The sequence below is a fragment of the Giraffa tippelskirchi genome, chromosome 4 (genome assembly GCF_054371585.1).
Source record: "Giraffa tippelskirchi isolate mGirTip1 chromosome 4, T2T-mGirTip1v1.2.pri, whole genome shotgun sequence".
Classification (NCBI taxonomy): Eukaryota; Metazoa; Chordata; class Mammalia; order Artiodactyla; family Giraffidae; genus Giraffa; species Giraffa tippelskirchi.
In genome coordinates, this window is record NC_137278.1 from 71,262,823 (window position 1) to 71,279,445 (window position 16,623).

The window sequence follows — 16,623 nt, forward strand, 5'->3', positions numbered from 1 at the left end:
CTCCTAAAGATATATCTATGAGGACAGATAGTACCCCAACTTCCACCAGTCCCCAGGGACAACACTAGCCGTAAGTAATAAGAATGATTGGAAAGGGCACTCGAAAAAGAATTGCATTCTAAAAATGGCTCTATTACTAGCCAACTTTGAACCTTATGCAAATCACTTGATTTCTCAGGGCCTCAGTTTCACCTGTAAGTTGAGGGTGTTAAACAACCCTGCCAGCTTTAAAAAGCTGCACCTATATAAATAAGAGGAGTGAGTAGTGACCTACATGAATAAAATGGAAGGACATCCCCCAAATCTCCCATATCCCTAAATGATAATAGGAAATAAAACCTAATGCAAAGATATGTGTTATACCGGTCTTTGATCTTTTCCATACCCATTGTCCATTTGACCCTGACAACTAGATAAACTAAGTGTATGTGTGCTCAGTCATATCTGACTCTTTGCAGCTACATGGACTGTAGCCAGCCAGGGTCCTCTGTCCATGTGACTTTCCAGGCAAGAATACCAGTTCAGTTCCGTTCAGTCACTCAGTCAAGTCTGCCTCTTTGCAACCCCATGGGCTGCAGCACACCAGGCCTCCCTGTCCATCACCAACTCCCAGAGCTTACTAAAACTTATGTCCATAGAGTCAGTGATAACATCCAATCATCTCATCCTGTCATCCCCTTCTCCTCCTGCCTTAAATCTTTCCCAGCATCAGGGGCTTTTCCAATGAGTCAGTTCTTCACAACAGGTGGCCAAAGTATTGGAGTTTCAGCTTCAGCATCAGTCCTTCCAATGAATATTCAGGACTGATTTCCTTTAGAATGGACTGGTTGGATCTCCTTGAAGTCCAAGGGACTCTCAAGAGTCTTTTCCAACACCACAGTTCAGAAGCATTAATTCTTCGGCACCCACCTTTCTTTATAGTCCAACTCACACATTCATACGTGACTACTGGAAAACCCACAGCTTTGACTAGATGGACCTTTGTTGGCAAAGTGATGTCTCCACTTTTCAATATGCTGTTGAGGTTGGTCATAGCTTTTCTTCCAAGGAGCAAGTGTCTTTTAATTTCATGGCTGCAATCACCACCTGCAGTGATTTTCGAGCCCCCAAAAATAAAGTCTCTCACTGTTTCCACTGTTTCATCTATTTGCCATGAAGTGATGGGACTGGATGCCATGATCTTGGTTTTTTGAATGTTGAGTTTTAAGCCAACTTTTTCACTCTCCTCTTTCACTTTCATCAAGAGGCTCTTTAGTTCTTCTTCGCTTTCTGCCATAAGGGTGGTGTCATCTGCACATCTGAGGTTATTGATATTTCTCCCAGCAATCTTGATTCCAGCTTGTGCTTCCTCCAGCCCCATATTTCTCACGATGTACTCCGCATTTAAGTTAAATAAGCAGGTAACAATATACAGCCTTGATGTATTCCTTGTCCTATTTGGAACCAGTCTGTTGTCCCATGTCCGGTTCTAACTGTTGCTTCTTGACGTGCATACAGATTTCTCAGGAGGCAGGTCAGGTGGTCTGATATTCCCAACTCTTGAAGAATTTTCCACAGTTTGTTGTGATTCACACAGTCAAAAGCTTTGGTGTAGTCAATAAAGCAGAAGTAGATGTTTTTCTGGAACTCTCCTGCTTTCTCAATGATTCAACAGATGTTGGCAATTTGATCTCTGGTTCCTCTTCCTTTTCTAAATCCAGCTTGAACATCTGGAAGTTCATGGTTCATGTACTGTTGAAGCCTTGCTTGGAGAATTTTGAGCATTACCTTGCTAGCATGTGAGATGAGTGCAATTGTGCAGTAGTTTGAGCATTCTTTGGCATTGTCTTTCTTTGGGATTGGAATGAAAACAGACCTTTTCCAGTCCTGTGGCCACTGCAGAGTTTTCCAAATTTGCTGGCATATTGAGTGCAGCACTTTCACAGCATCATCTCTTAGGATTTGAAATAGCTCAACTGGAATTCTATCACCCGCACTAGCTTTGTTTGTAGTTATTCTTCCTAAGGACCACTTGACTTCACATTCCAGGATGTCTGGCTCTAGGTGAGTGATCACATCATCATGGTTATCTGGGTCATGAAGATATTATTTGTACAGTTCTTCTGTGTATTCTTGCCACTTCTTCTTAATCTCCTCTGCTTCTGTTAGGTCCATACCATTTCTGTCCTTTATTGTGCCCATCTTTGTATGAAATGTTCCCTTGGTATCACTAATTTTCTTGAAGAGATCTCTAGTCTTTCCCATTCTATTGTTTTCCTCTATTTCTTTGCATTGATCACTGAGGAAGGCTTTTTTTCCCCTTTTTTTCAATTAATTTATTTATTTTAATTGGAAGCTAATTACTTTACAATATTATAGTGGTTTATGAATCAGCCATGTGTGTACATGTGTCCCCCATCCTGAACCCCCCTCCCACCTCCCTCCCCACCCCATCCCTCAGGGTCATCCCAGTGCACCAGCCCTGAGCGCCCTGTCTCATGCATTGAACCTGGACTGGTGATCTGTTTCATGATAATATACATATTTCAATGCTATTCTCTCAAATCATCCCACTCTTGCCTTCTCCCACAGAGTCCAAAAGTCTGTTCTTTACATCTGTTTCTCTCTTGCTGTCTTGCATATAGGGTCATCGTTACCATCTTTCTAAATTCCATATATATGTGTTAATATACTGTATTGGTGTTTTTCTTTCTGACTTACTTCACTCTGTAGAATAGGCTTCAGTTTCATCCACCTCATTAGAGCTGATTCAAATGTGTTCTTTTTAACAGTTGAGTAATATTCCATTGTGTATATATACCACAGCTTTCTTATCCATTTGTCTGTCAATGGACATCTAGGTTGCTTCCATGTCCTAGCTACTGTAAACAGTGCTGCAATCAATATTGGGGTACATGTGTCTCTTTCAATTCTGACTTTGAGGAAGGCTTTATCTCTCCTTGCTCTTCTTTGGAACTCTGCATTCAAATGGGTATATCTTTCCTTTTCTCCTTTGCCTTCAGCTTCTCTTCTTTTCTCAGCTATTTGTAAGGCCTCCTCAGACAATCATTTTGTCTTTTTTCCATTTCTTTTTCTTGGGGATGGTCTTTATCACAGCCTCCTGTACAATGTCACAAACCTCCAACCATAGTTTTTCAGGCACTCTGTCAGTAAGATCTAATCCCTTGAATCTATTTCTCACTTCCACTGTATAATTGTAAGGGATTTTATTTTGGTCATACCTGAATAATCTAGTGCTTTTCCCTACTTTCTTCAATTTAAGTCTATATTTGGCAATAAGGACATCTTTTTTTGGGTGTTAGTTCTAGAAGGTCTTGTAGGTCTTCATAGAATCGTTCAACTTCAGCTTCTTCGGCGTTACTGGTCGGGGCATAGACTTGGATTACCGTGATACTGAACGGTTTGCCTTGGAAGCGAACAGAGATCATTCTGTCGTTTTTGAGACTGCATCCAAGTACTGCATTTCGGATTCTTCTGTTGACCATGATGGCTACTCCATTTCTTCTAAGGGATTCTTGCCCACAGTAGTAGATATAATGGTCATCTGAGTTAAATTCACCCATTCCAGTCCATCTTAGTTCGCTGATTCCTAGAATGTCAACGTTCACTCTTGCCATCTCCTGTTTGACCACTTCCAGTTTGCCTTGATTCATGGACCTAACATTCCAGGTTCCTATGCAATATTGCTCTTTACAGCATCGGACTTTGCGTCTATCACCAATCACATCCACAGTTGGGTATCGTTTTTGCTTTGGCTCCATCCCATCATTCTTTCTGGAGTTATTTCTCCACTGATCTCCATTAGCATATTGGGCACCTACTGACCTGGGGAGTTCATCTTTCAGTGTCCTATCCTTTTGCCTTTTCATACTGTTCATGGGGTTCTCAAGGCAAGAATACTGAAGTGGTTTGCCATGCCCTTCTCCAGTGGACCACAATCTGTCAGACCTCTCCACCATGACCCATCCGTCTTGGGTGGCCCCACACGGCATGGCTTAGTTTCATTGAGATAGACAAGGCTGTGGTCCGTGTGGTCTAGAACTAACACCCAAAAAAGATGTCCTTTTCATTATAGGGGACTGGAATGCAAAAGTAGGAAGTCAAGAAACACCTGGCGTAACAGGCAGGTTTGGCCTTGGAGTACAGAATGAAGCAGGGCAAAGGCTAATAGAGTTTTGCCATGAGAACGCACTGGTAATAGCAAACACCCTATTCCAACAACACAAGAGAAGACTCTACACGTGGACATCACCAGATGGTCAACACCGAAATCAGACTGATTATATTCTTTGCAGCCAAAGATGGAGAAGCTCTATACAGTCAGCAAAAACAAGACCGGGAGCAGACTGTGGCTCAGATCATGAACTGCTTATTGCCAAATTCAGACTTAAATTGAAGAAAGTAGGGAAAACCACTAGACCATTCAGGTATGACCTAGATCAAATCCCTTATGAGTATACAGTGGAAGTGAAAAATAGATTTAAGGGACTAGACCTGATAGACAGAATGCCTGATGAACTATGGACAGAGGTTCGTGACATTGTACAGGAGACAGGGATCAAGAAAATCCCCATGGAAAAGAAATGCAAAAAAGCAAAATGGCTGTCTGAGGAGGCCTTACAGATAGCTGGGAAGAGAAGAGAAGCAAAAAGCAAAGGAGAAAAGGAAAGATATTCCCATCTCAATGCAGAGTTCCAAAGAATAGCAAGGAGAGATAAGAAAGCCTTCCTCAGGGATCAGTGCAAACAAATAGAGGAAAACAACAGATTGGGAAAGACTAGAGACCTCTTCAAGAAAATTAGAGATACCAAGGGAACATTTCACGCAAAGATAGGCTCGACAAAGGACAGAAATGGTATGGACCTAACAGAAGCAGAAGATATTAAGAAGAGGTGGCAAGAATACACAGAAGAACTGTACAAAAAAGATCTTCACGACACAGATAATCACGATGGTGTGACCACTCACCTAGAGCCAGACATCTTGGAATGTGAAGTCAAGTGGGCCTTAGAAAGCATCACTACGAACAAAGCTAGTGGAGGTGATGGAATTCCAGTTGAGCTATTTCAAATCCTCAAAGGTGATGCTGTGAAAGTGCTGCACTCGATATGCCAGCAAATTTGGAAAACTCAGCAGTGGCCACAGGACCGGAAGAGGTCAGTCTTCGTTCCAATCCCAAAGAAAGGCAATGCCAAAGAATGCTCAAACTACCGCACAATTGCACTCATCTCACATGCTAGTAAAGTAATGCTCAAAATTCTCCAAGCCAGGCTTCAGCAATACGTGAACCGTGAACTTCCAGATGTTCAAGCTTGTTTTAGAAAAGGCAGAGGAACCAGTGATCAAATTGCCAATATCCGCTGGATCATCGAAAAAGCAAGAGAGTTCCAGAAAAACATCTATTTCTGCTTCATTGACTATGCCAAAGCCTTTGACTGTGTGGATCACAATAAACTGTGGAAAATTCTGAAAGAGATGGGAATACCAGACCATCTGACCTGTCTCTTGAGAAACCTGTATGCAGGTCATTCTGTCACATTTTAGATTGCATCCAAGTACTGCATTTCAGACTCTTTTGTTGACTATGATAGCTACTCCATTTCTTCTAAGGGATTCTTGCCCACAGTAGTAGATGTAATGGTCATCTGAGTTAAATTCACCCATTCCAGTCCATCTTAGTTCGCTGATTCCTAGAATGTTGATGTTCACTCATCATTTCCTATTTGACCACTTCCAGTTTGCCTTGATTCATGGACCTAACATTCCAGGTTCCTATGCAATATTGCTCTTACAGCATTGGACTTTACTTCCATCACCAGTCACATCCACAACTGGGTGTTGTTTTTGCTTTGGCTCCATCTCTTCATTGTTTCTGGAGTTATTTCTCCACTGATCTCCAATAGCATATTAGGCACCTACTGACCTGGGGAGTTCATCTTTCAGTGTCCTATCTTTTTGCCTTTTCATACTGTTCATGAGGTTCTCAAGGCAAGAATACTGAAGTAGCTTGCCATTCCCTTCTCCAGTGAACCATGTTTGTCAGAACTCTACACCATGACCCCATCTGTCTTGGGTGGCCCTACATGGCATGGCTCATAATTTCATTGAGTTAGACAAGCCTGTGGTCATGTGATCAGATTGTTTAGTTTTCTGTGATTGTGGTTTTCAGTCTGTCTGCCCTCTGATGAAGAAGGATAAGAGGCTTATGGAAGCTTCCTGATGGGAGAGACTGACTGAGGGGGAAACAGGGTCTTGTTCTGATGGGTGGGGCCATGCTCAGTAAATCTTTAATCCAATTTTCTGTTGACGGTAGGGCTATGTTCCCTCCCTATTGTTTGACCTGAGGCCAAATTATGGTGGAGATAATGAAGATAATGGTGACCTCCTTCAAAAGGTCCCATGCACACACTGCTAAACTCAGTGCCCTCAACCCTGCACCTGGCCACCACCGACCCACATCTCTGTAGGAGACTCCTGGACACTCATGGGCAAGTCTTGTGGGGTCACTGCTCCTTTCTCCTGGGTCCTGGTGTGCACAAGCTTTTGTTTGTGCCCTCCAAGAGTCTGTTTCCCCAGTCCTGTGTAAGTTCTCGTGGCTCTATGGTGGGGTTAATGGCAACCTCCTCCAAGAGGGCTTATGCTATCCCCAAGTCTACTGCATCCAGAACCCCTGCCCCTTCAGCAGTCCACTGCTGACCCATACCTCTGCAGGAGACACTCAAACACAATTCTGGCTCAGTCTCCGTGGGGTCTCTGGGTCCTGGTGGACACAAAGTTTGTTTGAGCCCATGATTAAAGGTCTTAGGGCTGAAACTATCGCAACCTATTCTCAAACTTTAAATGGGTAAGAAGCCTGGCTCACTGGTGTGGAGCCAGGCCACAGTTTTATCTGGTAAAGAATACTAGAGTGGGTTCCATTTCCTTTTCCAGGAGAGCTTCCTGACCCAGGAATCGAACCCATGTCTGTTGCATCTCCTGCATTGGCAGGCAGATTCTTTACCACTAGCTCCCCCTGGGAAGACTGGGACATTTATCTTTTAGATAAACTAAAAGAATCACTTTTTAGGTATATATCCTAGGTGAGGAGACAGAAAAACTGCAAGACTGCTGCTGCTGCTGCTAAGTCGCTTCAGTCATGTCCGACTCTGTGCGACCCCATAGACGGCAGCCCACCAGGCTCCGCCGTCCCTGGGATTCTCCAGGCAAGAATACTGGAGTGGGTTGCCATTTCCTTCTCCAGTGCATGAAAGGGAAAAGTAAAAGTGAAGTCGCTCAGTCGTGTCCGACTCGTAGCGACCCCATGGGTCTGCAGCCTACCAGGCTCCTCCACCCATGGGATTTTCCAGGCAAGAGTACTGGAGTGGGGTGCCATTGCCTTCTCCTAACCGCAAGACTAGTCAAAGGCAAAATGGGCACCAAAATTCAGTATACACTAACACCCAGCCTAGGGCATTTCATCTACCTTTCAGGGGCTCTAAGTTCTAGGGAGTTACAGCCCTCAAGTTCTAAGGAAGGGGAGCATTAGAGGCCATATCATTTTTCTTCAATACGCCTCGAATGTTAACTATTTATAGTTTTCTATATCTCCAATATGGCAAATATACCCAGCTCCTAACCCATTCACATAGCAATAAGACACACTGGTTTTTATTGGGTTGGTCAAAAAGTTAATTTGGGTTTTTCTGTAAGATGGTAGGAAAAACTCAAACAAGCTTTTTGGCCAACCCAATAGAATGGAAAAGGAGCAGATTTCCTTTGAGGCTTTCCGGGTGCTCTCTGGATGACCATTCTTCCAAACTCATTTGAAAAAAACTAGGGATCTACAAATTTGAGACATTCCTATCATCTTGGGACCTCTGTAATAAATTTTTCAAATGATAAAAATATTATGCACCTAAAAATTTGGACGCAAATAAAATATAGATATATATATATAATAAAATATATATAAAATATCTGGAAAATTAGTCAAACTCTACTTCCAACAACTATTGATATGATTCAGTGTTATTCATGCAGTGCTATTTCTGAATTTCCTTTTCTAGAATTCAAATCACTCTTTTTGAGCCTGCCAGCTTCTATTTCACATGCTTTAAGTTGAAACCAGCACCTCTTTCCTTCGATTTCTCAATCTCCCTACTTAATTTTTGAGTCACAACTACTTGTTTTAAAGTATGAAGGAAATTTATTTTAACTCTGTAAACCCCCAAAAGATGTTTGACTTAAAAATAAAATACGTCATTACTATCTAATAGGGGAAAATAGTGTTTTTAACAATTTATAGGAATACAAAGTGTAAAGAAAGTGAAAGTGTTAGTCACTCAGTTGTGCCCAGCTCTTTGTGACCCCATGGACTATAGCCTCCGGGCTCCTCTGTCCACAGAATTCTCCAGGCAAGAATACTGGAGTGGGTAGCCCTTCCCTTCTTCAGGGGATCTTCCCAACCCAGGGATCAAACCCAAGTCTCCTGCATTGCAGACAGATTCTTTACTGTCTGAGCCATAGGGAAGCCCCAGGAATACAAAACACCCATTCAACTATGGATGTCTTAAATATTCTGTGTGTAGCAAAACTTTTTGACAAAGTAGAACAAGGACTTTAAAGAGGCATTGCATTTTCAAGTCTCTAATTACAAGATATAGTTACTTAATTATACATTATTGGTACCTGATTAAAGAGATCTGCACTAATTTTGTAATTGTGTTTAATTACACTAATTAAGCCAATAATCAACCCACAAAAAATTACAAAAACTTTTGTATGAAGAAAATCATTAGTAAACTGGATTATGCACAGCAAGAAACAGCCTTTAAAAGCAAAGCTAGGGCTCCCCTGGTGGTCCAGTGGTTAAGAATCCACCTTGCAATTCAGGGGACACTGGTTCGATCCCTGATCCATGAAGATCCCACATGCCATAGGACAACTAGGCCTCTGTGCCACAACTACTGAGCCTATGCTCTAGAACCCGTGAGTCACAACTACTGAAGCCCACATGCCTGGAGCCTGTGCTCTGCAACAGGAGAAACCACCGCAGTGAGAAGCCCATGCAGCTCAATTGAACAGTAGCCCCTACTCTCCAAAACCAGAGAAAGCCCCCTGCACAGACACAAAGACCCAGTGCAACCAATAACTAAATACTAAAAATAAATAAATAAATAAATAAAAGCAAAGCTATTTCTCACACTTGTCCCACCCACAACCTCTCAATCTGTAACTACTACCCCAAAATATGACTCTTCCAGTGTAGACTTAGTCATGAGTTGAGAGAAACAGTGACTTAAAACAAGGGAAGGAAACTTTAAGATCTACTTCTACTCTCTGTCTTTACAATTAGGGGAAACAGCCCCTGCAAAGCTATCCAATTTCTCTAAATGAAAAAACTACTGAATGGCATAAACGGACTCAGAACTCAGTCTTCTTGGAATCCAGTTTTCTAAGTTTCTAGCTTAATGTCCTTTCCCTTCACTAAGCCTTCATGCAGGAAGCCATGGATTCCTTAGGTCTGATTTTGATGTCTCTGAGACCAGAGCAATTGAAGATGTGAATCTGAACACATCATTTCCAAGCTACTGCTTTTCCTATTTAACTTAGAGTTATCCATCTGAGACTGGATTGGACAGCCCATGTTCCAAATAGCAGGACCTTAAAAAGTCAGGAATTTTTATTTCCTTCACATAGCATAAGCCCATGGGAAATAGATGAAAGCTCCACACAACCTATGCAGACTCAGGCACTTCTAGCTTTCCACTCTGCCATTCTTCAGATATGAACCTTGTCCTCATTCTCTCAGAATAGCTGTTGGATCTCTATCCATCACGTCTGCATTCCAGGTAGCAGGAAGCAGCCAAAGGGAAAGAAAGAAGTGGTGGTGCTTATATTGGAGAGCTTTCCCAGAAGGCTTCAGCCTACTTCTCATGAGCCAGAACTTTGCCACATGGATACCACTAGCTGCAAACGAGGCTAGGAAATGAGATTCTTTAACTGAGTACATGCCACTGAGCACTAACCAAGGTTCTATAGGAAGAGAGTATAAATACTACTAGGAAGCCAACAGGGTCTGCCACATTCAGTCAGTCTGTCCTTCCAGGTGTTAAATGTAAAGAAAGGAAATAAAGATAACAAGATGTCAGTCTGGTATAATAGAAAGGATACTATGTTAGGAATCAGGGAAGCAGGCTTCCATTTCTTCCCCTAAAAAATAAGAGGCCTAGACAAAAACAGTGAAGTCTAAACTTTTTTAGCAATAGAATCTACCTTTCAAAGGTGCTCTTGTGTAGAAACGTAACTATAAAACAGGTCAGAGCAAAGGGCTTCTCTCTTGGTGAAGCTGGGTGAGGAAGCACAGAGGTGGCCTGTGGTAGACACTGCCGTGTGCTCCCAAAAGTCTCTTTAAAGAAGAACTTGTTGGGTACTGGAGCTGAGGGCAACAGACAGCCTTCAATTGCAGAGAGCCCCCTCAGCCAAGATCACACTCCTTTCCCTGAGTGGCCCACATTCAGTGATGGCCCAGCCATCTTGGCCTAACTCAGGACAACTATGAAGGACCATTCTAGCTCCAGACTCCTGCTCAGTTGATTGGCACTGTTGTTGGGCCACATCACAGCTTGGCCGCTCCCTCAGCCCACTCCTACTTGCCCACTCCTATAATAAAGGAAAGTAGAGACCTTGGGACCAATCCCAAGGCTGCTCCTTAATTAACACCCTCCACTTTAAACTCTAGGTTAGCTTTCTGGGAAACCCAACCTGCTACAAAGAGGTCAGCAGCCTGTCCTTCAGTCTCCTTCTCCTCCCACTAGCAACAGCTCCTGCCTGGGCTAAACCATAGGGCTTCCCTGGTGGCTCAGACAATAAAGAATCTGCCTGCAATGCAGGAGACCCAGGTTCAATCCCTGGGTCAGGAAGATCCCCTGGAGAAGGGAATGGCAACCCACTCCAGTATTCTTGCCTGGAGAATTCCATGGACAGAGAAGCCTGGCAGGCTGCAGTCTATGGGGTCACAAAGAGTCGGGCATGACTGAGCAACTAACACACTCACACGTGCATGCGCACGTGCACATGCACACACACACACATGCTAAACCATAGCACTCCATGGAACCCAGCATGAAAACCATTTTGCTGATTCCTCCAAAAGTTCAAATGCAACATCTAACAGGGGAAAGACTGGAGCACTGAAGAAGCGCAGGGAGAGCTAGACGTTGAGATGGCTAACTTGGGGGGGCTTCCTGGGAAAGGTGAATTAGAGCAAAGAAATAGGGGAGCAAGAAATACCAAGTTGTACCTGGGAGGCAAAACCACACATGGAAGGATGATGATTCTAACTGCCCAGCATCTACAGTGTACTTGAGTGTGTATGAGATAGTTTAACACACAATTGTCAACTTCTCAAATTATAAAGAGATAACACAGTGGCCATTGCCCATTTGTTTTTTATTTGACCACCCAGTGTTCAACAACTTTCCTGTTGAGGGGAGTTCTCTTCCCTGGGACTTTTGGAAGACACTATAGAGACTGAAAAAGTAGACATTCTTTCTCCCTGCCTTCACCAGCTTGGACCTAACGTCGGGTTCAGAGGCAGCAATCAGATGTACCTTCCTGGGCCTCTGAATCTGTAAGTAGTGACTCACAGCCACAGAGGCAGTGAACAGCCCCTCAGGGGTAGCAATGAGTGCTACCCTCAAGAGAAGGCAGTTAAAACAGGGGCATCCTCACCGGAGTGCTCCTGGCTGGGATCTCTGCTTCATGGCCCTTCCCAGTTTCTGCCATTTTTCCCAGTGATTCCAGGAGCTGCCTGCATCCTCTCATACACGTTTTTCTGCATCCATCAGCCAAAGTCTGGGTCTATTGTTTTTAGCAGAGAACTCTAACACGTACAGGTGAGTTTTAAGTCCCCATTTTACAGATGAAGACAGTTAGACCCAGGAAGACACATTTTCATAAGGCCCCACAACCAGCATGAGGCCAGACAAGGACTAACACTAAGGCTTTATCCATGAAACTCAGTTTTCAGAATTACCGGTAAGTAATATCAGACACGACTGAAGCGACTTAGCATGCATACCCAGTGTCTTATGAATAGTCTGTACAACTGACACTTCTCTGATTTTTCTTCTAAAAACAAACTTTTTTGAATGTAGGTTCTGTTATCAGATTTAAACAATTAATATCCAACTCTATTAAAAATGGATATTGTCAGGCATATATGTAATCTGACTTCTCTGTTAATTAGCAGCCTGTTTTCTCTCAGACACTTATCAAGTCTCTAGAGAGGGCTTCTCTAGGAAGGAGAGAGTTCTTGAGAAGCCTCTGCCGTAATTACAGTGCATCGTGCATATTCATGGTCTGGCTTCTTATTTGGAGAGGCCGATCAGAAGAGTGCAGTTGGAACTCTCTCCCCTGATCAGCCAGAGGAAGTCACTGTTTGGGATTCCTTGTCTTTGTGGTATGTCTTGGGCTGGGCATTGAAACTAGCCCTTCTAAGAAATAAGGTCCCCTGTTCCCATCCCCAGTCAAGAGGAAATGCAGACCAGTTCACAGCTTAAAGTTGAGATGGTGCAGAGGGTTACCCTAGTGGCCGCTTTCCAGGTTTTGTTGAGCAGGAGTCCTTTGGATCACAGAATCTCAAGGATAGGATGAACTTTAACAATCACCTTGAGAATTACAACTAACCTTTCCCAGCTTGACTCCACCTCTACTAACAACCTGCCCAGCTGGCTCTGAGTAGTGCTGGAAATGCACCTGATCCCACCTTCACAAAGCTCCATCCACCAAAAGTTCTTTCTTATTTTGATTCCAAATTTGTCCCCCCAGTTTCCATCCACTGGGCTCAAAACCATCGTTATGTTTTTCACATGAAAATTAACTCTCATCACATATTCCATGCCTCTTTGAATACCTAGAGACTTCCAGTCTGTCCTTAAAACTCAGCTGGAGCCCTTCCAGGAATCGAGTGACCCTGTCACCAGCAGCACCATTGCCAGGCTGTGCTCCCAGCATTCCATGTACACACACTCTTCACAGTGCATATCGGGCTGCAGCCCCGACTAGACTACGAGCTCCTCAAGGGATGGGTCTATTATTATAGGGATCCTCAGCATATAGCCATATGAATACACAAATGTCAAAGAAATAACTTTTTAAAAAATGAATAATAAGGGTCACCCCTGGGACTTCTTTAGGCTTCTTCTTTCCCATGTATGGTGTTGAATTTTCTCACTGCCCCAGGCATCCTCTACCAGCAGTCAGGCGAGTTTCCCAGTTCCCAGCTACAAGGAGTTTGATCAGTCAAATGCCCCAGCTGCTGCCTCAGAAATCTACCCCCATATTTGCACTAAGCCACACTGCCCTAGGCTGCTCCCAGCCAATGATTAAGTGCATGCGGGATCCTGGAAAAACACAGGATGCTCAGATGTCTCACTTGGGCTGGAAGACTCCCCAAGGCCCTTGCGAATCCTTCCTTATCCTGCCCGACAGTCTGGAATGGTTCCACACAATCTTTCTCCCCTCTCTCCTGAAACTGGGGTAAGACTTTTATTGTGGTCTGACGGCTTGCCCAGCCTGCCCTGGCTCTCTCCCTATGCAGCTCCTAAGGAATTTCCCTTCATAAAATTGTTACATGTTTAACCTCACGTTGGCATCTAGTTCTCGGAGGCCCCAGATTAATACATTCATACAGTTCTACATATGCATCTCTCATCTATACCTAATAGCTCTGTAGCCAGGATGGCACCAAACAATCATCTCCTTCTTCATTCTAGGGACTATGCTTCCATGAATACCACCTACATGGCATTCACTTTCTTAGCAGTCGCTTCACACTGTTGACTCATATTGAATGTAGCATCCAGCAAACCTACTTTTGAATAAGACTAGTCTTAAGCCTAAAATGCCCTTTCTCACCCTCATTACCAGCCCATCCCTATTCCTGGTTAAGTGTTAGCGTTAGTCACTCAGTCGTGTCCAACTCTTTGCGACCCCATGGACTGTAGCCTGCCAGGCTCCTTTGTCCATGGGATTCTCCAGGCAAGAATACTGGAGTGGATTGCCATTCCCTTCTCCACAGGAAGGATGGAAAGGTCCTAGTTAAGGTCCACACAAATTTCACTTCCTGTGAGACACTTTCCTGACGTTGCACCTCCCTCCCTTCCTGCTTCCTTCTCTCTTTCCTCCCTCTTCTTCTTTCTCCCCTCTCTACCTCCCTTCCTTCCTTCATATTCAGGACATACCACTAACTGTCTCTGCTCAAGAGAAAGACATAGGGAGCCATGCTTTGTCCCACAGGTGCCTTCCCCCCCGCTCCCTGGCCACAGCTTATGGGGCCAGAAGTGAACTCTAGAACCAAAAACAACCAAACAGCAGGCTGGTCAGCAGCAGAATACTTTCTGTCTCTACAATTTAAACTAAGAAAAATTGGGGAAAGTGTTCCATCACTAGTAGGAGCCAAAATTTTTTTAAAAATGCATTAATGTGGAGTGGGGCCAGAGCGTGCTGAAGCCATGTGCAAACCACATAGTTAAGAGGAAGAAGAAATTATGAGTAAGAAATAGAGGACCGAGTGACAAAGATGAGGTAGAACAGTCGCACAGAGGGAGGTGATGATGTCACAGGAGGAGGAGAAACCGTGCAGCCCACCGTGGGGAGGAACCTGGTACCCAACCCCGAGCTGTTTTCCATTCCAGATGAGGCCCAGGTACCTGTGGCCTTATCCTTTTTCTTCTCCCGTGGTGCTCTGCTCCTTGTAGCCAAAAGAATCTTAATTAGACACATACACATACACACACACCTCCCCCTACACACTCACATTCCTACAGAACTAATATCTTGCCCTGCCATCTATGTGCTCATATTATCTATGCTCATAAAAAGCATGAAAACACACATGACTGGAAACGCATATATAAGGAGCCACTTCCAGTCCCAGCAATATTATTTTATCAGCTTGAATGCCTGGATGAATCTGATCTTAACACATAGCCCACTGCAATAACACCTTCTTGGTAAAGCACATAAGGTATAGAAGCCTTTTTTAAGAATGTGAAATTTTAAGAATTAATGAGTTTACATGCAACTTAAGATGTGTGCTGTTTATGCAATACATGTTATATCTCAATAAACAATTTTTTTTTAAAGAAAGAAGAGTTCAGAGATGTAAAAATATCAAAAATAGTATCTTAGAAATAAAACTCTTAGAAATATCAAAATAACATCTTATATTTGTCTCCCATTTCAAACTTTCCTAGGTGATTTCACATTCAGTGTACTAACAAGTTTTGAATTTGATTGAATCACCAATGTGAACCCTGTTTATAGAATAGAAAAATGGTGACTCTTAGTAAATGCTGAATCACAGACATCTGTAAGCTGTCTAAGGAGTCTGTGCAGAACCACCTCTCACCGAGTTTCATGGCTTCATGGTTCCAGCTGTAAGTACCCCTGATATTGGACATCTCAGATGACCAGTGACAATTTTGGCGGCACCACAGGAACTTCCTACCTTCTGCCATCACCACTGGAACCACTGGTCTCTCAGGAGCTATAATTCTGCAATGCGCTTTGATGTGATTGACTACTTGTGGTACAAGTACAGGTAAATAGGGTCATGCATACATTGAGTTCCCCTGATGAAAGATTCCTAGTCATCACATAATTTTGAAAAATAAGAAAAAAAAAAAATCATTGTCAGGGAGAGAAGACTCAATATTCTGCTGGGTTGTCTTTTTAAAACTTTATAAAAATAATGTTGATTTTGAAGTGGGTTTCTGAAAGGTGGACATTGATATAAAGACTATGATGTATTTTCCCATCATGGATTTGTATAAAAATCAAGCCTAAAATAATAGTACTATTCAGACTTGGATAGGTGTATGTTTCCCACAGAATTTCCCCACCCAGTCTCCTTTGGGCCACTCAAAGAATTTGAAGGCAAGACAAGTACCATCCCTAGTTCACAGATGAGAAAACCAAAGATTAAGAGAGTCAGTGTCTTGTCCTGAGTTGTTCAGCTGATTAGTGACAGACAGGAACAAGATCCCAGATATAAGGACTCCTATTGAATGAGTATGCGGTGCTGGTCCCCTCCAACCACATAATAAATGATCTCCAAACCTAATGACAGAGAACTCAAAAATAAAATCATACAAAACTAAGCCTGAGGCTAACCTAGGATCAGCTCAACCAGCCAGAAGCACCACCACGTCCGGTTGCAGCAGCAACATAGCTCTCCACTGAAAGAGCTCTGACCTTCCAGAATCATCCTCAGCAAGCATCCCAAGGAAAGACACTAGATGCTACCCTCCACACACTCAGAAATTTCACCTCCTCAAACATTTCTTCTGCTCCACACACAAGAAAAGAAATGGTTAAACTCTGAGGTCTTGCAGAGAAATTATCTTATTACTTGGGAAACATTTGTGATTCACATCCTCATTAGATAAAAACATTGCAAAGGCTTTTAGAGTTTGCAGGGGGAAACATCAGATTGCAGCAATAACAACAGAGGAACATTAGCATTTCTGTTTGTTCACTGGGTCCATAGTCAGGAGCAGCAGCAGCTCCCAGCAATTTGTAGAAATGGGTTTTAATTCCTGCATGGCAATCCTGCCACTTAGAGTCAGATAAATGAAC

The 16,623-nt window shown here is 43.2% G+C and overlaps 1 long non-coding RNA gene across 1 annotated transcript in view; it reads right to left on the reverse strand.

The window, feature by feature from the left end:
- LOC145546596 (uncharacterized) overlaps positions 1-16,304 on the reverse strand; it is a 172,388-nt gene extending 156,084 nt beyond the window's left edge. Inside the window, exons 1-2 of the long non-coding RNA XR_014083066.1 lie at positions 16,159-16,304; positions 14,694-14,734 (exon numbers count right to left, since the gene is read on the reverse strand). This is a non-coding gene — a long non-coding RNA (uncharacterized LOC145546596). The remainder of the gene's footprint in view (positions 1-14,693; positions 14,735-16,158) is intronic.
- Positions 16,305-16,623: the final 319 nt, after the last annotated feature.